Source organism: Manis javanica, chromosome 14 (genome assembly GCF_040802235.1).
Source record: "Manis javanica isolate MJ-LG chromosome 14, MJ_LKY, whole genome shotgun sequence".
Taxonomy (NCBI): Eukaryota; Metazoa; Chordata; class Mammalia; order Pholidota; family Manidae; genus Manis; species Manis javanica.
Genome location: NC_133169.1, coordinates 57,175,641 through 57,198,244, shown reverse-complemented (window position 1 = coordinate 57,198,244; position 22,604 = coordinate 57,175,641). Strand labels below are relative to the sequence as shown.

General features: G+C 35.6%; 1 pseudogene; it reads right to left on the bottom strand.

The window, feature by feature from the left end:
- Positions 1-20,717: 20,717 nt before the first annotated feature.
- Positions 20,718-21,646, bottom strand: LOC108386639 (large ribosomal subunit protein uL6-like; annotated as a pseudogene).
- Positions 21,647-22,604: the final 958 nt, after the last annotated feature.

The window sequence follows — 22,604 nt, the reverse complement described above, 5'->3', positions numbered from 1 at the left end:
CTGGATATAAAATTCTAGGTTCAAATTTATTTTTCTTTAATATTTAAAAAGTATTTTTCCGATTTGTCATCTTATGCCCAATCTGATTCTTGTTATCATTGATGATCTCTTCATTTTTTCTAGAAATTTTAAAAATTCTTTCCTTGTCTTTGACATTCTTAAATTTAATTCTGGTTTGGAATTTTCTTTATCTCCTTTTATTTTTTTTCTCTTTTTTTGTATCTCAATGTGATAGAGTTCAATCAGAGAAGCAGGACCGTTAGAGCGTGTGTTAAGTATATGTAAATATACATATGTACATACACACACATACACTCTAGTGAGGAGGAATATACAGATATTGATAAGCTTAAGAAATTAATAGGAATAAGTAAACATGAGTAAGTGTCTTAAGGGCAGCCACACTTAAACAAAAAAAGAATAATTTTTTGAGCCAGCAGAAAACAAAAAGTTCCATAAATTGAAAATACAAGATATGGTGGGAGAATTGATTTTTAATATAATAGCAGTTACAGTAAGTGTAAATGGAGTTAACTCACAAATAAAAAAACAAATACTCTCTGATAGTATTAAGAAATAAAACAAAATCCAAAAATATGTCATCTATGAATATGTTGTCTAAAAATACGTCTATTCATAAAACCAAAAGACAAAAAGGGTTAAAAATGAAAGGATGAAAGACAAAAAAACACATACACAAAAGAAAGCTGGAATAGCAATCATAATACTGACAGAACAGAATTTGACATAAAAGGTAAACAAAACAATAGAGTGAGCCGATATAACCATCACAAACATAAATGTACCTAATAATAGGTTACAATTACTGACAGTGTACAGAAAGAAACATATAAATAGTTGCAGTTTTTAACATACAATTATCAAAAATATATTAAGCAAATAAAAATTAAGAAGATTTTTATCTAAGCAGTATAACTAGTAGGCTAATACTATTAATTATATTGTGCAGATCTTTGATAGGTATATTTTCATGGTGTCCTGAGTATAATATGTATCTTTTGATATTGTATGCTATAATAGTTCATACAAAAAATAGCAAATATATAATTTTAGAAGCATGCACATAGTTGTACAAATACATTAGGTCTACATAAAGTTTCAATAAACTCACCAGGAAAAATATCTTACAGATTATATCTCCCAAAAGTAATGAAACAATATTAGAAAATAATAATAGGAAAAATTTTAATGTCCCATATTTTGAAAATACCGTTATTACTAAGTAACTCAAAAGTTAAAAATGATATTATAATCAAAATAAAGAAATATCTAGAAGTGAATGAACATAAAAACACAAAATGTATGGGACATAACTAAAGCAGTATTTAGAAGACTATTTTTACCTTTAAATATGTTTATCAGGAAACAATAAAAGTTGAAAAGAAATATGCTCAGCATCCATCTCAGAAAGTTATAGAAAATAACATGAAAGCAAATCCAAAGGAGATAAAGGATATAATAAAGGAAAAGAAACAATATAATAATTGTTTCAAGTAAAGGAGATTAATAACACTAAAAGCTCTATTTTTGAAATTACAAAAAAAAAATCTCTGAGAAAAAATGGAGAAAACAAAAGTAAATAAAACCCAGATCAAAAAAATGAATATGGGGAAGTAATTACATATTTAAAAATCATAGATAAAATGGATAAATTCCTAGAAAACAGTAAGATACCAAACTGTCACAAGAATCAAAAAGGAAATTTAAAATAGAATCACAAGGATTAAAGAATCTAACTGGTAGTTAAAAATTCATTCCAAAGACCTCTAGACCTGGATACTTTAAAAATGGACTCTACCAAACTTTTAAAAACACAAGTCCTATATTACAAAAGTTATTCCAGAAAATGCAAAAAGAAGGAATAGTTCTCAGTTCATTTTATGAAGCTAATATAATCCAGTTCCCTTAAGGCTTCTGGTTGTAAGCCATAGTTCAGAAAGTTTTCCCCACTGCCAGGTTATTGAGGAATTCATCCATGTCTTTCCTAGTATCTGTATGGTTTCATTGTATCTTTATATTTATGTCTCTGATCTGTTTGTAATTTATTTGGATATTTACTGTAAATAATGGATCCAATTTTCTCTGTTCCCACATGGCTACACACAGTAGTGTACTGGAGCTGGCTCATGCCAGCTCACAAGAGCTGATTGTTAAATTTTAAGGAGTTTTGTGGGCTGGTTGCTAAACACAGCCATTATTACAAAACAGATTATATAAATAAACATACAATGGAATAAATCACGTTAAAAACAAAGCTAATACATATTCAAAACTCACTTCCTAATTATTTTAATATATTTTACTATTATCAAGGCTCTTGAGGTTATTTATGTCTATAGTATCTATATGGTGGCAATACTATAGAATGGAATGCTGCTGTACATCTCTTCTCAATTCTGTACTAAACATTATACTAATAGCCCAAAATTGGCTATGGTGGGAGCATTCACACCATGGAAATTGCCCATGCTGAAAACAGGGCTTAATTTATTGTTTTGTTGACTGTGAAGAACAGGGGTCACTCGGCCACTAGGCCAAATCCGGTCTGCCACTTGTTTTAAATAAAAATGTATTGGAACATAGCCACACCTATTTGTTCATGTATTGTTTATGGCTGCTTTTGTACATAATGGCAGAGTTGAATAGTTGCAACAGATACCATATGGCCCAAATAACTTAAAATATTTCCTACCAGAACTTACAGAAAGTTTGCCAACCCTTGGTCTAGACTTCAGAAATGATGGAGAAAATGTTAGCAATGTAGACTAATCTTTAAAGTGCATCATGTCTGTAGCTATTACATTGTGAACAGCACAAAATTTGAGAAATAATCTCCTAATATCTAAGAACTTTTATCCAGTTCAGCAAAGAAGTCACATAATTGACAAATAAGTCAAATTCAACATATTGTCATTGTCATTTCACTTCCATCATTAATGTAAATGAAAATACCTACATTTATGTGAAAAATTATACTCATCAATTATAACCATAGGTTGGTTATGTGTAAGAGTTTGGCAAAAATAAAAGAGAGCATTCTGTGAAAATCAATGAACTATATGGAGTTTAAAATACAGAGTAAATTGCTTGCTAAACATCCTTTATATCACTAAAATTTATAATATACATATATATATACATGTATATAAATATATATATATACACACACGTTTGTGTGTGTTAAACATTTGCCAGCAGAACACTGGCTACAAGGTATCTCAGTCTCATTTATTAAAAAGTTTAGAGCTCTAATTTAAAGTGAACACAATGGTTTGGTCAGGATATGGAGGAAATGGAACCTTTGTACACTCTTGGTGGGAATGTAAATTGATGGAGCCACTATGGAAAACAGTATGGAGGTTTCTCAAAAAACTAAAAATAAAAATATCATGTGACCCAGCAATTCCATGTCTCAAGATTTACCCAAAGAAAAAAAAATCACTAATCTGAAAAGATATATACACTTCTGTTATTGCCACATTATTGACAATAGCCATTGTGATATGGAAGCAACCTAAGTGTCCATCAGTAGATGAATGGGTAAAGAAGAAGTGGTACATGTATGCAATGGAATATTACTGAACCATAAAAAAGAATGAAATCTTGCCTTTTGTAACAACATCGATGGACCAAGAGAGAATTATGCTAAGTGAAATAGGTCAGACAAAGACAAATACATATGATTTCATTATTTGTGGAATCTGGAAAATAAAACAAATGAACAAGAAAACAAAGAGAACAGAAACAGACTCATAAACATAGAGAATAGACTGCTGGTTGCCATAGGAGAGGGGTGTGGGGGATGGGGGATGGAAAAAAAATTTATGAGAACATTTGATATTTTGATCTAGGTGATGGTTACATGAGTATATACACTTGTCAAAATTCATCAAGCTGTACCCTAAGATTTGTGCATTTTATTGTATATATCTCAAAAAAAAAGAAAAATAATAAGTGAACACAATGGAACAATTACCTATGACACCCATCCAGAACTATAAAGCAAGGAACAACATTTTAATAGTCTGGGGTAGCTGAGTTCCACTGACAATTTATGCAGATTTTTCCTAAATGTACTGTTCTTTCTGTAAATAATTGCAATCTATTATTATTAAAAATACTTTTTATTATAAATAATATTTATATTATTATTGTAATATTATAATTTAAAATACTTGATTTTTTTAAATACTTATTTTTTAAAAATGTATCTTTCCCCACTAACTTGAGAAGCTATCTTTATTGTATAATAAATTTCCATACGTAATTTAGTTGAGTTCTCATTTTTCTATTTTGTTTCATTAGTCTGTCTTTTCATGTGTCAACACCAAACTGTCCTAATGATAACGGGTTTATGATTTGTTGTGATGTTTGATAACTGCAACCCTTTGCATTCTCTCACCCAACTGCTCTTCTCTTTCAGGGTGTTTTAGCAATTCTTGCTTGTTTGTTCTTTCAGATAAATTTTATAATCAACTTGTCTAGTTCCTGAGGTGGGGAATGGGTAATATTTTTATTGGGCATTTCATAAATGTATAACTTAAAATAGAGAAAACAGATCTTTTTTATGATGTTGATTTTTCTATCCACAGACAAGGCACATTTTTCCACTTGTTGTAATAGACTTTTGTAACTTTTAGGTGTATTTTCCTTTTAGAGGTTTGGGATAATTCTAGTCAAGTTTTATCCTGGCACTTATTTTTTGTTTTTTAATACCATAAAAGGGATCCTTCCTCCTCTATTATATTTTACAACTGGTTTTGTTTCTATTATAAGGTTACTGATTTTTTTAATGTTAATTTTATAAGCTGCTACATTGCTAAATTATTTTGTTGTTTAATGTCATTTTTTACTAATCCTTTTGGATTTTCCAGATATATAATCATGTCATCTGAAAACATAGTTCTAACTGCTCATTACCAATTATTATACCCTCCAATTGTTTTCTCTTATCTAATTACAGTAGGTAAAACTTTCAAAATAATGTTCTATAGGAGTAGAAATTGCCTGATCCTCTCTAATACCTGACTTCAGTGGGAAAGTCAGTATCTCCTCATTAAGTAACATGTGAGGTTGTAGGCTGAATTATATATATATATATATATATATATATATATATATATATATATATATATATATACACATTATTATATTGAGGAAGTGTAGTAGGCTGAATAATGGTCCCCAAAGTATCAGGGCCCATTCCCTAGAACATGTAAATGTTACCTTATATGGCAAAAAATTTCAGATATGATTAAATTAAAGATTTTTAAGTGGAGAGATTATCCTGGATTATGTGTGGGTCCTAAATGCAATTACTTGAATCCTTATAAAAGGGAGGCAAAGAGAGATTTGATATATATATTTGATATATATATAGGACAGAAAACAATGTAACCAAGGCAGCGGAGATTAGAGTGATGTGGTCACAAGCCAAGGAACACTGGCAGCTACCAGAAGGTAGAAAAGGCAAGGAACAGATTTTCCCCTAGAGCCTCCAGAGGGGTTGGGGTTTGGCCAATGCCTTGATTTTGGCCCAGTGGTACTAACTTTACACTTCTGGTCTCCAGAACAATGAGAGAATAATTTCTATTGTTTTGAACCCTCAAATTTCTGATACTTCACATGCAGAAACTCTGTGATCACCTACTTATAAAAATCCCAAGGAATCAAAATAATTACCACAACTATTCAGATAGCTCAGCATGGTTGCCAGATACATCAACTTAAAAATTTTAAACTTAAAAAATCATAAAGGCATATTATAAATTTTAAAGACAAAGAACCACTCATCATTCAAAACTATATATACTATCTAGGAATTAATTAGGTCAAGATTACATGAGACTGCCATGAAGAAAGTCAATGAAGGATATAAAGATGATTGAAAAAATAGAGATACAATTCATATTTTTAATGAGATGACTTAATCTTACAAAAATGACAGTTATCCCTAAACTGATCTACAAATTCAAAGCAATACCAATCAAAATGCCAGTTGCAATTTTTGAAGAAATAATAAATTGAGACTTAAAGTTTTATCAAAGAACAAATGTCCACAAATAGTAAACAATGAAAAAGAAGACCTAAGAGAGAAACCTGCCATATCAGACTATCAGATGTACAATGAAGCCATTATTTAAAAAATAAAAGTGTGGTTTGCATCAAAAGGACAAACAAATCAAAGCAACAAGATAGAATGTTCAGAGTCAGACCTACACCCACTCAGAATAAGACTTGATTTTTAATTCTAGTGACACCACAAATCAGTGGGGAAAGAATTAATTATTTGGAGTCAGAATTAAGAACATCGGTTCACTACATGAAGAAAAATAAAGTAACTCTTAGAACAAAAGTGGTCACAAATATATTAAAGATCTAAATGTGAAACACAAAACTATAATGTTAATTGGATAAAATGAAGGGAATATCTTTGTAACCTAGAAGGAAGAAAGGACTTTTTAACAATGTCCCAAAGATACAAACCTTAGAGACAAAAACTTACTAATTTGATTAAAGGAAGACTAAGACTCTCTAGTCAACAAACAAAATGATGGATAGAGTTAACATACAAAAGATCAGAAGATATTTGCAAAATGTAAAATGAGCAAGGACCAATGTCCAGAATGTAAAAAGAAATCTTGCAAACCAACTAGAAAAAGATAGGAACTCCAGAAGAAAACAGACAAAGGATATGACCAAGTTATTTATAGGAAAGGAAACCAAAAGTCTGGTTAGAAGAGGCATTCTCACTAATGAGTATTTAGGGAATGCAAATTAAATAAACATGAGGTCAAGTTCTTCACAATTTGATCTATAAATTCAGTACAGTCCCAATAAAAATCCCAGCAAATTATTTTGTGGACATTGACAAACTAATTCAAAGTTTATATGGAGAGGCAGAAGACCCAGAATAGCTAACAATCTATTGAAGGAGAAAAACAAAGTCAAACACACTCAATATCAACACTTGCTATAAATATTCAGTAATCAAGACAGTGTGGTATTGGCAAAAGAATAGACACATAGATCAATAAAACAGAATAGAGAGCCCAAAAATAGATGCACATAAATGTAGTCAACTGATCTTTGGTAACAGAACAAAAGAGAAAAGGTCTTTCAACAAATGATGCTACAACTAGACATCCACATATTAAAAAAAGAGAATGTAGGTACAGACCTTACATCCTTCACAAAAATAATTCAAAATGAACTGTATACCTAAATGTAAAATGCAAAACTATAGAACTCTTAGAATATAACATAGGAGAAAATCGTAATGACCTTGGGTATGTGATAGCTTTTTAGATACAACAACAAAGGCATGATTAATGAAAGAAATAACTGGTAACTTGGACTTCATTAAAACAAAGTTTCTGCTTTGCGAAAGGCATTGTCAAGAGAATGAGGAGACAAACCATAGACTGGGAGAAAATGTTTGTAGAAGACATATCTAAGAAAGGACTGTTACCCAAAATATACAAAGAACCCTTAAAATTCAATGATGAGAAAATGTAAGATTTGATTAAAAAATGGACAAAAGACTTGACCAGACACCTCACAAAAGAAAATACACAGATATACAGATTTCATATGCAAATAAGAATGTGAAAGGATGTTCCACATCATATGTCATTAGGGAAATGCAAATTAAAACAATAATGACATACCACTAAACACCAATTAGAATAGCCAAAATCTAAACACTGACACCTCCAAATGCTAGTGAAGATATGGAGCAACAGGGACTCTCATTCATTGCTGGTGGAATGCACATTGGTACAGCTACTTCGGAAGCCACTTTGGTGGTTTCTTACAAAACAAACATACTCTTGCCATAAAATCTAACAGTCCTTCTTGGTATGTATCCAAATGAACTGAGATTTTACACAAAAACTGCACATAGATATTTATAGTAGCTTTATTAATAATTGCCATAACTTGTAAATAATTAAGACATACTTTAGTAGAAGAATAAACTGTGGTACATCCAAACAATGGAATATTACTCAGTACTAAAAAGAAATATGCAATTAAGCCATGAAATGACATGAAGGAATCATAAATGCATATTGCTAAGTGAAAGAAGCCATCTGAAAAGGTCACAAACTATATGATTCCAGTTATATGACATTCTGGAAAAGGCAAAGGTATAGAAACAGTAAAAAAAAAAAGTGATTGCCAGAGATTGTGGGAAGGAGGGATGAATCAGAGGAGCACAGAGGAGTTTTAGGTCAGTGAAACTATTCTGTATGATACAATAATGGTGGACACATGTATATTTGTCAAAACCTATAAAATGTGCAACACCAAGAGTGAACCCTAATGTAAACTTGGGTTGAACTTGGATCTTGGGTGGTTATTATGTGTCAGTGTAGGTTAATCAATTATAACAAATGAACCGCTCTGGTTCAGGCTGTTGATGGTGAGGAGGCTGGCGGTGAACAGGATATATATGGAGACATTCTTTACTTTCCACTCAATTTTGTTGTGAACCTAAAAGTGCTCTAAAAAAATTAAGTCTATTTTAAAAAAGAAAACCAAAATGAGGCATCACTTTGCTCCTGTAACATGAGCAGATATTGGAAAGCTGGGTGATGGCAAGTGTTGGTAGAGAGGTAGGAATACCCTGCTCTGCTGATGTGCATGTAGACTGGTGTGCATTCTACAACACATCCAGCAGATCCATAGCAACACTTAGTCAGAATAAGTGTGAACCTATCTAGAACCCATTCTTTAGTTGCTATCACAGCCTCATACAAATCTGTAAGGGGCCACACAAGAGATTATATGTACGTCAATGTTGTTCATAGGGAAAGAGCATTGGAGACTAGCAGGATGCCATTACCTGGAATGGGGATGGGAAAAGATGAAGTATGGTGGTTGCAGCAGTTAGAAGGCCACAGACTGAAATACACATGGCAAAATGTATAGTAACTTTGGGGGAAATATGTGTTCCGAGCCCGGGGCAAATAAACCTTTGAAGCTTAAATCAGTCAAAGGGAAATATAAAGTGCAAGACACCCATTTATTGCTTACAAGAAGTTGCAACTCCCACTTGCCCAAGTCTCTCCCAGTCCTGGCTGAGTAGAACAACAACAAAAAAAACCTCCTCTGATCCTGGGCTTGCTCACCTCTTCCCCCACCCCAGTAGGTACCTATTGATATGGAGATGAACTACTCCCCATCCCATGTAAACATCTATTTATATGCAGATGGACTAAGGCCAGCCGAGAGATTCTGGAAATATTCCAAATTTACCCAGAGTACAGTATTAAAAATGCAGTGAGAAAAAGAAAGATACAGAATGAGGTATAGGACACAGTATGACTAAAAGTAAATTTTAAATACATGGACCCCCAAAACAAATAATACAAATAACATATTAATAAAAGATCCACATTAAATACATTGGAATAGTTTCCTATGTGGGAGGAGGGGCATAGGAGAAAGAACTGTGGATAAAAATTTTAATGAAGTAGAAACAAATTACTAAATTAAATAGCATCTTAGTTTAGATTGATGGTAATAATATGCCATAAACTGAGTAATATGGTTAATTTAAACCTCTGCACCTGAAATCCAACTGAAGATTAGATAGACAGATATAGATAGATGATAGATAGATAGATAGATAGATAGATAGATAGATAGATAGATAGATAGATAGATAAAAGAAACAATTCTTCCTCCCATTACAGCCACAAAAATACTATCACCCCAGTGTTCCTTTGTCAACCCATTTGACTTTGGTCTTATATGTAACTTTGAAGCTCCTTGTACAACACGTAACAAGGCCTTTTATTTCAGGATGTAAACACCATCCATCCAGTATTCTACCCTCTTCTCAGTAAGTCCTCTCCCACTTTCCACATGTTGTCTGGCAATTTTTTATGTCTTCCCTGCTCACCACAACCTGCTATGAAATATACAAATGGGAGATAGAAGAAGGGTGTCCTTACATAGCAGGGGAGAAAGAGCATCACAGAGGGAAAGAACAGCATGTGCAAATGTATGTGGTAAATAGGACACATTTGGAGAACCACAGTTAGACCATTTAGAGCCCTGGTATGACTGCAATTTACAGTGAGAAACAGGAGCTCTAGGAGATGAACCTGCAGAAGGGGACAGGGTCAGATCAGTTCACAGACAACTGGTAGGTGAGGCTAAGGAGTATGAATTTGGACCTGAGGCAAATGTGGAGTCATTGAAGACTGTTTAGCAAATACAGAAGTGACCTGATTGGATTTGTGTTTAGAAAAATTGCTCCTACAGCCATGTGGAGAAAAGGAAAGAGTGAACCAGTTAGAAAGATGCCGCCGTTATCCTGGCTGGAGCATCCATGAATTTAACACAAGACCATGGTAGCCTGACTCTCTTAGTGGATTTGGCTTCCAATTATAAAGTCAGAGGACTAGATAAAATGGTTTCCACAGGTCCCACCCAGCTCTGTGATTTTCAAATCCCACTTATTTTATGTTCAGTCCAAGAAGGAAGTGACAAAGCATAGCAGAGAAATTTGTAAATCTGTGATCAATATGCAGAACTTACATTCAGCAGACAGGAAGCTTTAAGAGCTATACATGACACTGATTACATAGATAATTGTGATCAAGCACACTTTACAATAAATGATAAGTTTTTGGATTCAGGTGAGATCTGCTGTTTTTAAAAGTTTTAGTGCTTGAAATTTTATGTCAAAACTCTGTTGAGTTTGATGCTGGATATTCTAAATAGGGGCAGGAATATTTTAACTCCACTAGAGTCACGTTAGCATCGCCCATCCTAAATAAGATTGAATTGATAGGAAAATCTAGGACATTGCCATGACAATTACCAGACTTAGGAACTAAAAAAAGCAGACAAAAAGCAGAGGGTTTAAGGGACAGAGATGGGTGCTCACCTCTGCTTCTTATCAGAGTGTTCATACTCCAACACTAACACAACATGACATTTAGCCACTGGTTCTCAACCCTGGTTGTGTGTTAGAATCAAATGATGATTGTTTACAAATTACCAGTGCTTATGCTCTATCCCTAACATTCTGATTTAACTGGTCTTGAGTAAGAAGGCCTTAACAGCTTCCCAGGTGATTTTAATGTACAACCAGGGTTAAAAACCACTGCACTAAGTAATCATTGCATCAATTTTCACAGTGCCTCACAGGAATGGCCAGAAGTTGGCAATGCCCTCCAAGTGGCTGACAGCCCAGATTCTTGTGTGTTTGGATTATTTCATGAGTTGATAAAAACAGTAGAGTTATCACATTAAAGATCAATCAGTTCTATCATTCGTCACCAATCTAAAGGGCACCAGTGTTTTCATACATCCTGTTCGGTGGTTTTATAGAATTTTCCTTTTTTTAATGGAGCAAGGGGAAGAAAGGGAACTAGAAGGGAGGGAGGAAATGCAGACATCACATCAAGACAGTTCTCACATTAGAGTTTGAGAATCTCTGGTTCAGGAAGGACCTGGGTTGAAGAAACAGAAAATCTGAACAAATCAGTCACCAGCAATGAAATTGAACTGGTATCAAAAACAAAAGTCCATTGCCAGATGGCTTCACAGCTGAATTCGACCAAACACTTAAAGAAGAGCTAATGCCCACCTTTCTAAGTATTCCAAAAAATAGAAGAGGAAGGAATACTTCCAAACATATTCTATGAGGCTGCCAGCATCACTCCAGGGGTGGCCTGTGGGTGAAATTGCAATATTTCCAGAATATCTCTCCTGGCTTTAGTACATCTGCATATCAATAAGTGTTCAGAGGTGGGAAAAAGTATAGCTTTAGTGCATTTGTACATCCTCAGGGGTGGAGAGAGGTTCACCTTCATATCACTGCGTAATTACCTGGGCAAGGAGGGCTTATCTGTACCTGAGAGGTGAGGGGAGGGCTGGTTTTGCTTCTGCTGGAGCAGGAAAGAGAGACAACCTGGGACTGTAGTTGGTGAGCAATAAACAGATTTTAAAGTTTATTTCTCCCTTTGACTGATTTTGGTTTTTAGAGGTATTTTGTCCTGGAATTTCCTTTCCCGAGACTTACACCACCCTTCTAAGTATTCCAAAAAAAGAAGAGGAGGGAATATTTCCAAACATATTCTATGAGGCTGCCAGCATCACTCTATTACCAAAATCAGGCAGACATTACAAAAAAGAAAATTACAGACTAATATCCCTGGTAAACATTGATGTAAAAATCCTCAGCAAGACATTAGCAAACCAAATTCAAAAATACATCTAAAGGGTTATCCATCACAACCAAGTGGGATTTAGTCAAGGGATGCAAGGAGGAAACTCAGCAAAATGGGTATAGAGGGCAAGTACCTCAACATAATGAAGGCCACTTACGAGAAGCACACAGCTAACATCATACCTAATGGTGAAAAGCTGAAAGCTTTTCCTCTAAGATCAGGAACAAAACAATGATGTCCACTCTCACCACTTTTATTCAACATAGTACTGGAGGTCCTAGCCATGGCAATTAGACAACACAAAGAGATAAAAGGCATCCAAAAGGAAGAAGTTAAACTGTCACTGTTTTCAGATGACATGATACTATATATAGAAAAACCTAAAGACTACACCAAGAAACTATTAGAACTAATAACTGGATTCAGCAAAGTTGCAGGATATAAAATTAATACACAGAAATCTGTTGTGTTCCTTTATACTAACAAGGAACTAGCAGAAAGATAAATCTGGAAAACAATTCCATTTATAATGGCATTAAAAATATTGAATACCTAGGAATAAACCTAACCAAAGAAGTGAAAGACCTATACTCTGAAAACTATATAAGACACTCATGAGAGAAATTAAAGAAGACACAAATAAGTGAAACTCTGTCCCATGTTGAATAGGAATAATTAATGTTGTCAAAATGGCCATTCTGCCCAAAGCAATTTACAGATTTAATGCAGCTCCTATCAAAATTTCAACAGTATTTTTCAATGAACTAGAACAAATAGTTCTAAAATTCATATGGAACCACAAAAGACTCCAAACAGTTAAAGCAATCCTGAGAAAGAAGAAGAGAACTGGGGGGATTACTCTCCCTGACTTCAAGCTATACTACAAAGTCTTAGTAATCAAAGCAATTTGGTTCTGGCACAAGAATAAACCCATAGATCAATGGAATAGAATAGAGGACCCAGATATAAACCCACTCATATATGGTTAATTAGTGTACGATAAAGGAGCCATGAATATACAATGGGGAAAAGAGAGCCTCTGCAATAACTGGTTTGGAAAAACTAGACAGCTCCATGCAAGAGAATAAAACTGGTTTACTGCCTAACTCCATACTCAAAAGTAAACTCAAAATGGATCAAAGACCTTAATGTAAGACATGAAAACATAAAACTCTTACAAGAAAACATAGACAAAAATCTCTTGATCATAAGTATGAGCAATTTTTTACTGGACACATCTCCTTGGGCAAGGGAAACAAAATAACAAATGAGCAAGTGGGACACATCAAACTAAAAAGCTTCTTTACAGCAAAGGACACCATTAACAGAACAAAAAGACAACCTACATTATGGGAGAATATATTCTTACATGATTTATGTAATAGGGGCCTAACATCCAAAATATATAAAGAGCTCATATGCCTCAACACCAAAAAAAATAAATAAATAACCCTATTAAAACAATAGGCAAAGGACCTGAACAGCCATTTCACCAAAGAAGAAATACAGATGGCCAACAGGCACATGAAAGATGTTCCACATTGCTAATCATCAGGGAAATGCAAATCAAAACCACAATGAGTTGTCACCTCACACCAGTCAGAAGGCCACTATCCAAAAGACAAGAAATAATAACTGTTGGCAAGAACGTGGAGAAATGGGAATCCTCATACACTGTTGGTGGGAATGTCAATTGGGGTAACTACTGTGGAAAGCAGTATGGAAGTTCCTCAGAAAACTAAAAATAGAAATACCATTCGACTCAGCAATTCTACTTTTAGGAATTAACCAAAGAAAATAAAATGTCTGATTTGAAAAGATATATGCACCCCTATGTTTACTGTTGTATTATTTACAATAGCCAAGGTATGTAAGCAACATAAGTGTCCATCAGTAGATTAATGGATAAAGAAGATGAGGTACATATACAGAATGGAATATGATTCAGCCATAAAAAGAAAAGAAATTCTTCCACTTGCAATGACATGGATGGGTCTAGAGGGTATTATGCTCAGTGAAATAAGCCAGGTGGAGAAAGGCAAATACCATATGATTTCACTTATTTGTGGAATACAATACAAAGCAAAAAAGAATGAACAAAACAGCAGTAGACCCACACACACTGAGAAGTGACTGGTGGTTACCATGGGAGAGATGTTGGGGTGGGTGGGAGGGGAGGGGGAGGGGGATAAAGGGGTACAAAAATTCTCAATCACAAATGTAGGCTGTTTATGGGGATGGTAGTATAGCATGGAGACTTTGGCCAATGATTCTGTAACATCTTCCTATGTTGACAGATAGCTACTGCACTAGTGGGAGTGGGGATTTATAATATGGGTAACTGTTGAACTGTGTTATATATTTGAAACTAATGTAAGATTATATATCAATACTACTTCAAGTAAAAAGAAAAAGAACCTGGGTCCAGAGCAAGGAAAGCAGCAGTTGTACAGGATGACATTTGCTTTCCATTGTGCCCTCAGGGTATTCTGAGCTCTGTCGTAAGTATCACTTTCTACATTATTGTAATAAATTGCCAGATTTTTATTTAAGGATCATGGATCATAATATATATTTTTAAATTTTTTATTAATGTATTATTGATATACACTCTTATGAAGGTTTCACATGAAAAAACAATGTGATTACTATATTTACCGATATTATCAAGTCCGCACCCATACCCCAATGCCATCACTGTCTATCAGGGCAGCAAGATGCCAGAGATCCACTATGTGCCTGCTCTGTGCTACACTGTTCTCCCCGTGATTCATGGATCATAATTTTGCCAAGATATCTACTGGGGTCTCTCTCTTTTCTTTTATTTTTATTTTTATTTATTTATTTTAAATTTTGTTATCATTAATCTACAATTACATGAAGAACATTATGTTTACTAGGCTTCCCCCTTCACCAAGTCCCACACACACACCCCATTAAGGTCACTGTCCATCAGCATAGTAAGATGCTGTAGAATAACTATTTGTCTTCACAATGTTGCACAGCCCTCCCCAGCACCTCCTACATTATACATGCTAATCATAATGTCCCCTTTCTTTTTCCCCATCCTTATGCCTCCCTTCCCACCCATCCTCCCTAGTCCCTTTCCCTTCAGTAACTGTTAGTCCATTCTAGAGTTCTGTGATTCTGTTGTTTTGTTCCTTCAGTTTTTCCCTGCTTTTATACTCCACATATGACTGAAATCATTTGATACTTGTCTTTCTCTGCCTGTCTTATTTCACTGAGCATAATACCCTCTAGCTCAATGCATGTTGTTGCAAATTGTAGGATTTGTTTTCTTCTTATAGCTGAATAATATTCCATTGTGTATATGTACCACATCTTCTTTATCCATTCATCTACTGATGGACACATAGGTTGCTTCCATTTCTTGGCTATTGTAAATAGTGCTGCAATAAACATGGGGGTGCATCTGTCTTTTTCAAACAGGGCTGCTGAATTCTTAGGGTAAATTCATAGAAGCGGAATTCCTGGGTCAAATGGTATGTCTATTTTGAGCTTTTTGAGGAACCTCCATACTGCTTTCCACAATGGTTGAACTAATTTACATTCCCACCAGCAGTGTAGGAGGGTTCCCCTTTCTCTACAACCTCGCCAACATTTGTTGTTGTTGGTCTTTTGGATGGTGGCGAACCTTACTGGTGTGAGGTGATATCTCATTGTGGTTATAATTTGCATTTCTCTGATGACTAGTGATGTGGAGCATCTTCTCATGTGTCTGTTGGCCATCTGAATTTCTTCTTTGGAGAACTGTCTGTTCAGCTCCTCAGCCTATTTTTTAATTGGATTATTTGCTTTTTGTTTGTTGAGTTGCATGAGCTCTTTATATATTTGGATGTCAACCCTTTATCAGATCTGACATTTATGAATATATTCTCCCACACAGTAGGGTATTTTCTGTTCTATTGATGGTGTCCTTTGCTGTACAGAAGTTTTCAGCTTGATATAGTCCCACTTGTTCATTTTTGCTTTTGTTTCCCTTGCCCAGGGAGATATGTTCATGAAGTCGCTCATGTTTATGTCCAAGAGATTTTTGCCTATGTTTTTTTCTAGGAGTTTTATGGTTTCATGATTTACATTCAGGTCTTTGATCCATTTTGAATTTACTTTTGTGTGTGGGGTTAGACAGTGATCCAGTTTCATTCTCTTACATGTAGCTGTCCAGTTTTGCCAGCACCATCTGTTGAAGAGACTGTCATATCCCCATTGTATGTCCATGGCTTCTTTATCATATATTAATTGACCATATATGTTTGGGTTAATGTCTGGAGTCTCTGTTCTGTTCCACTGGTCTGTGGCTCTGTTTTTGTGCCAGTACCAAATAGTCTTGGTTAATGTAGCTTTGTAGTAGAGCTCGAAGTCGGGGAGCGAGATCCCCCCCACTTTATTCTTCCTTCTCAGGATTGCTTTGGCTATTCAGGGCCTTTGGTGTTTCCATATGAATTTTTTAACTATTTGTTCCAGTTTGTTGAAGAATGTTGTTGCTAATTTGATAAGGATTGCATTGAATCTGATCTGTAGATTGCTTTGGGCAGGATGGCCATTTTGACAATATTAATTCTTCCTAGCCAAGAGCATGGGATGAGTTTCCATTTGTTAGTGTACTCTTTAATTTCTCTTAAGAGTGTCTTATAGTTTTCAGGGTATAGGTCTTTCACTTCCTTAGTAAAGTTTATTCCTAAGTGTTTTATTCTTTTTGATGCAATTGTGAATGGAATTATTTTCCTGATTTCTCTTTTTATTAGTTCATTGTTAGTGTATAGAAAAGCCACAGATTTCTGTGTGTTAATTTTGTATCCTGCAACTTTGCTGTATTCCAATATCAGTTCTAGTCCTTTTGGAGTGGAGTCTTTAGGGTTTTTTATGTACAATATCATGTCATCTGCAAATAGTGACAGTTTAACTTCTTCTTTACCAATCTGGATTCCTTGTATTTCTTCGTTTTGCCTAATTACCATGGCTAGGACCTCCAGTACTATGTTGAATAACAGTGGGGAGAGTGGGCATCCCTGTCTTGTTCCCGATCTCAGAGGAAAAGCTTTCATCTTCTCGCTGTTCAGTATGATGTTGGCTGTGGGCTTATCATATATGGCCTTTATTATGTTGAGGTACTTGCCCTATATACCCATTTTGCTGAGAGTTTTTATCATGAATGGATCTTGAATTTTGTCAAATGCTTTTTCAGCATCTGTGGAGACAATCATGTGGTTTTTGTCCTTCTTTTTGTTTATGTGGTGGATAACGTTGATGGATTTTTGGATCCTTGCATCCCTGGGATGAATTCCACTTGGTCATGGTGTATGATCCTTTTGATGTATTTTTGAATTCAGTTTGCTAATATTTTATTGAGTATTTTTGCATCTACATTCATCAGGGATATTGGTCTGTAATTTTCATTTTGGTGGGGTCTTTGCCTGGTTTTGGTATTAGGGTGATGTTGGCTTCATAGAATGAGTTGGGGAGTATTCCCTCCTCTTCTATTTTTTGGAAAACTTTAAGGAGAATGGGTATTATATCTTCTCTGTATGTCTGATTAAATTCTGAGGTAAATCCATCTGGCCCGGGAGTTTGTCCTTGGGTAGTTTTTTTATTACTGCTTCAATTTCTTTGCTGGTAATTGGTTTGTTTAGATTTTGTGTTTCTTCCTTGGTCAGTCTTGGAAGGTTGTATTTTTCTAGGAAGTTGTCCATTTCTTCTAGGTTTTCCAGCTTGTTAGCATATAGGTTTCCATAGTATTCTCTAATAATTCTTTGTATTTCTGTTGGGTTCATCATGATTTTCCTTTTCTTGTTTCTGATTCTGTTGATGTGTGTTGATTCTCTTTTTCTCTTAGTAAGTCTGGCTAGAGGCTTATCTATTTTCTTTATTTTCTCAAACAACCAGCTCTTGGTTTCATTGATTTTTTCCATTGTTTTATTCTTCTCAATTTCATTTATTTCTTTTCTGATCTTTATTATGTCCCTCCTTCTGCTGACTTTAGACCTCATTTTCCAATTTCAATAATTGTGACATTAGACTATTCATTTGGGATTGTTCTTCCTTCTTTAAATATGCCTGGATTGCTATATACTTTCCTCCTAAGACTGCTTTTGCTGCATCCCACAGAAGTTGGGGCTTTGTGTTGTTGTTGTCATTTGTTTCCATATATTGTTTGATCTCTATTTTAATTTGGTCATTGATCCATTGATTATTTAGGAGCATGTTGTTAAGCTTCCATGTATTTGCGGGTCTTTTTGCTTTCTTTGTACAATTTAATTCTAGTTTTATTCCTTTGTGGTCCGAAAAGTTGTTTGGTAGAATTTCAATCTTTTTTAATTTACTGAGGTTCTTTCTGTGGCCTAGTACGTGATATATTCTGGAGAATGTTCCATGTGCACTTGAGAAGAATGTGCATCCTGTTGCTTTTGGATGTAGAGTTCTATAGATGTCTATTAGGTCCATCTCTTCTAGTATGTTGTTCAGTGCCTCTGTGTCCTTACTTATTTTCTGTCTGGTGGATCTGTCCTTTGGAGTGAGTGGTGTGTTGAAGTCTCCTAAAATGAATGCATTGCATTCTGTTTCTCCCTTTAGTTCTGTTAGTGTTTGTTTCACATACGCTGGTGCTCCTGTGTTGGGTGCATATATATTTATAATGATTATATCCTCTTGTTGGACTGACCCTTTTATCATTATGTAATGTCCTTCTTTATCTCTTGTTACTTTCTTTGTTTTGAAGTTTATATTGGCTGATACTTGTACTGCAACACCTGCTTTTTTCTCACTGTTTGCATGGAATATCTTTTTCCATCCCTTGACTTTTAGGCTGTGCATGTCTTTGGGTTTGAGGTGGGTCCCTTGTAAGTAGCATATAGATGGGTCTTGCTTTTTTATCCATTCTATTACTCTGTGTCTTTTGATTGGTGCATTCAGTCCATTTACATTTAGGGTGATTATTGAAAGATATGTAATTATTGCCATTGCAGACTTTAGATTTGTAGTTACCAAAGGTTCAAGGTTATCTTCTTTAGTATCTTACTGCCTAACTTAACTCACTAATTGAGCTATTGTAGACACTGTCTGGTGATTCTTTATTTCTCTCCTTTCTTATTCCTCCTCCTCTATTCTTTATATGTTGGGTTTTATTCTGTGCTCTTTTGTGTTTCCTTTAACTGCTTTTGTGGGTAGTTGATTTTATTTTTTGCCTTTAGTATTTGGTTGGTTTGCTTTCTTTGCTGTGATTTTATTTTCTCACAGCCTTAGGAGTTTAGCCTTAGGAGTGCTCCCATCTAGAGCAGCCCCTCTAAAATACACTGTAGAAGTGGTTTGTGGGAGGCAAATTCCCTCAACTTTTGCTTGTCTGGTAATTTTTTAATCCCTCCTTCATATTTAAATGATAATCGTGTTGGATACAGTATTCTTTGTTCAAGGCCCTTCTGTTTCATTGCATTAAATATATCACGCCATTCTCTTCTGACCTGTAAGGTTTCTGTTGAGAAGTCTGATGATAGCCTGATGGGTTTTCCTTTGTAAGTGACCTTTCTCCTCTCTCTAGCTGCCTTTAAAACTCTGTCCTTGTCCTTGATCTTTGCCATTTTAATTATTATTTGTTTTGGTGTTGTCCTCCTTGGGTCCCTTCTGTTGGGAGTTCTGTATACTTCCATGGTCTGATGGATTATTTCCTCCCCCAGTTTGGGGAATTTTTCATCAATTATTTCTTCAAAGACACTTTCTATCCCTTTTTCTCTCTTCTTCTTTTGGTACCCCTGTAATGAGAATATTGTTCCGTTTGGATTCGTCACACAGTTCTCTTAATATTCTTTCATTCCTGGAGATCCTTTTATCTCTCTCTGTGTCAGCTTCTCTGCATTCTTGTTCTCTGTTTTCTATTCCATTAATGGCCTCTTGCACCTTATCCAGGATAAGGATGCTTCCATCCAGCTGTGGGGTCCCTGTTCCTTTAAGACTTTCAAAAAGCACCCACATTTCTTTGTCCCAGGGGTGCCATCTGTGGGGACCCACTCACATGTTTTACTGTTCTGTTTCCCTAGCATCCAGCACCCCACTCCCTGTGTGTCTGCACTCCAGTGTGGATGGCTAGGGCTGAGTGATTAGCAGTCCTGGGCTCCCTCTCCCTCCCTGCTGACTCCTCTCCTCCCGCTGAGAGCTGGGGGGAGGGGCGCTCGGGTCCCACCGGGCTGCAGCTTGTATCTTATCCCCTTCGCGAGGCGCTGGGTTCTCGCAGGTGTGGATGTGGTCTGACTGTTGTCCTGAAGCTTCTGGTCTCCCTTTTAGGAAGAGTTGTATTTGTTGTATTTTCAAAAATATATATGGTTTTGGGAGGAGATTTCCGCTGCTCTACTCAAGCCACCATTTTGGCTCCTCCCCCTCTCCTTTCTTTTTAAGTCCCAAATCAATAGAGGACTTTTATTGCATGTTTAAGTTATCACAAAAAGGTCTTAAGACTCATCTGGCATCTTGTTTCCACAGCTGAACAACTCTTAGATCTTATTCATCAGCTTGCTGAACTGTTCTTTTTTTCAAAACATATACCATCCAAAGGTTTTCTGATATCCTTGCTTTTAACTGTTGTGGCTGAATCAAAGCAGCTAAATTTGATACAAATTCAATGTCATTTACTTCAAGACTTAACTCATATTTCTGGGCTTGAAATACTAAGCAAGCAATGGGTTGGCCTCATCTGAACTCTGCAATTGTATTTTTCATTCAGGAAATTCCAGATTTCAATGAAAGACCCTTTCTACTGAATAACAATGTTGATGGAAAAGTGAGATTACACAGACCTCACCTTGTGATTGCTCAGTACTTCACCCACGATTACATCTTTATACGACCACAGAAATTCCAAACTGCAGCTAGTTCCCTTCCAGCTCCCCACTGCTATAGACTAATGCTTTTGTCCCTCCAAAATTCATATGCTGAAACCTAGTTCCCAGTGTGGCAGTTTTTTGAGATGGGGCCTTTGGGAGGTGACTACGTCCTAAAGGTGAAACCCTCATGAATGGGATTAGTGACCTTATAGAAGAGACCCCAAAGTTCCCTCATCCCTTCTACCATGTGAGGACACAACAAAAAGACAGCCATCTACGAACCAGGAAGCAGGTCCTCACTGGACACTGAATCTGCCAGCCCATTGATCTTGGATTTCCCAGCCTTCAGAACTGTGAAAAATAGGCTTCTGTTGTTTTTAAGCCACCCTGTCCAAGGTATTCGGTTTCAGCAGCTCAAACTGACTAATATCCATCGTCAGCCCAGAGCCTCTTTGTTTTTCCAAGGAGACTGAGTTCCATATTGTTGTGATTAAAGTTCCTCCACAGAGTTCCTCTGGGATGCTTTTCAGTAAGTGTGTATCCCTTCAGAATGATGTTGACATTTTCTGGAACATCAGTAGTGTGATTGCTCAGGATGGCCTTCATTCTCACAGTAGATGTGGCAAAGAGCTCAAGGTCTCTCGATATCGATATATCATCCTTAGTTATGGTACCATCCTACCTTAGTCATGGTAGCCTTTCTTTGTTATCATTGTAAAACATTATTATTATTATATAAAAGTATAATTATGTACTGGTTTTCTAATACTGCCATAACAATGTACTAACAACTGGGTTGTTTAGAACAGCAGAAATTTATGGTCTCACAGTTCTGGGGGTCAGAAGGCTGAAATCAAATGCCAGCAGGGCCATGCTCCCCCTGAAACCTGCAGTGGAATCCTTCCTTAATTTCCCTTGCTTCTGACAGGTGGCCATCAATCTTTCATGTTCCTTGACTGGCAGCTGCGTAGCTCCAATCTGCCTTCATTGTCACATGGTGTTTCCGCCGTGCATCACTGTCTTCTCATGGCCATCTTCTCGTAAGGACACCAGTCACACTGGAGGAGGACCTATCTTACTCCAGTGTGACTTCATTGTAACCAGTATCTGCCATGACCTGTTTCCAAATAAGCTCACATTCTTAGGTACTAGGGACCTAACATATCTTTTTGAGGGATACACAATTCAACAACTAACAATATCCAACTAGATTATATAAAGCCTTTTAAATGTACAAAATTTACTTTTTCCACTACCCACCCCCAAATTTAAAGTTTTGAAGACATTGATTTATTAACCTCTGTTTACCAAGATAACTTTTGATGAAACTATTCCATTCCAGGTATTCTGCCAAAGGCCCGAAGGTGAGGTGACTCTCCGTGATTAAAAAGAGTCATCCTTGACTAAAAGAATATTCCTTGGGACTGTTCCTCTGTAATTTATCTTTCTTCTCAATTGAAGCAAAAGAAAAAATAGAAGGAAACTTCTCTCCTGGTAACTTCTCACAAGTTTATTGTAAAACCTTGAGTCATGTTGGAGAGAAGAATGTTTTTAGGGAATATGG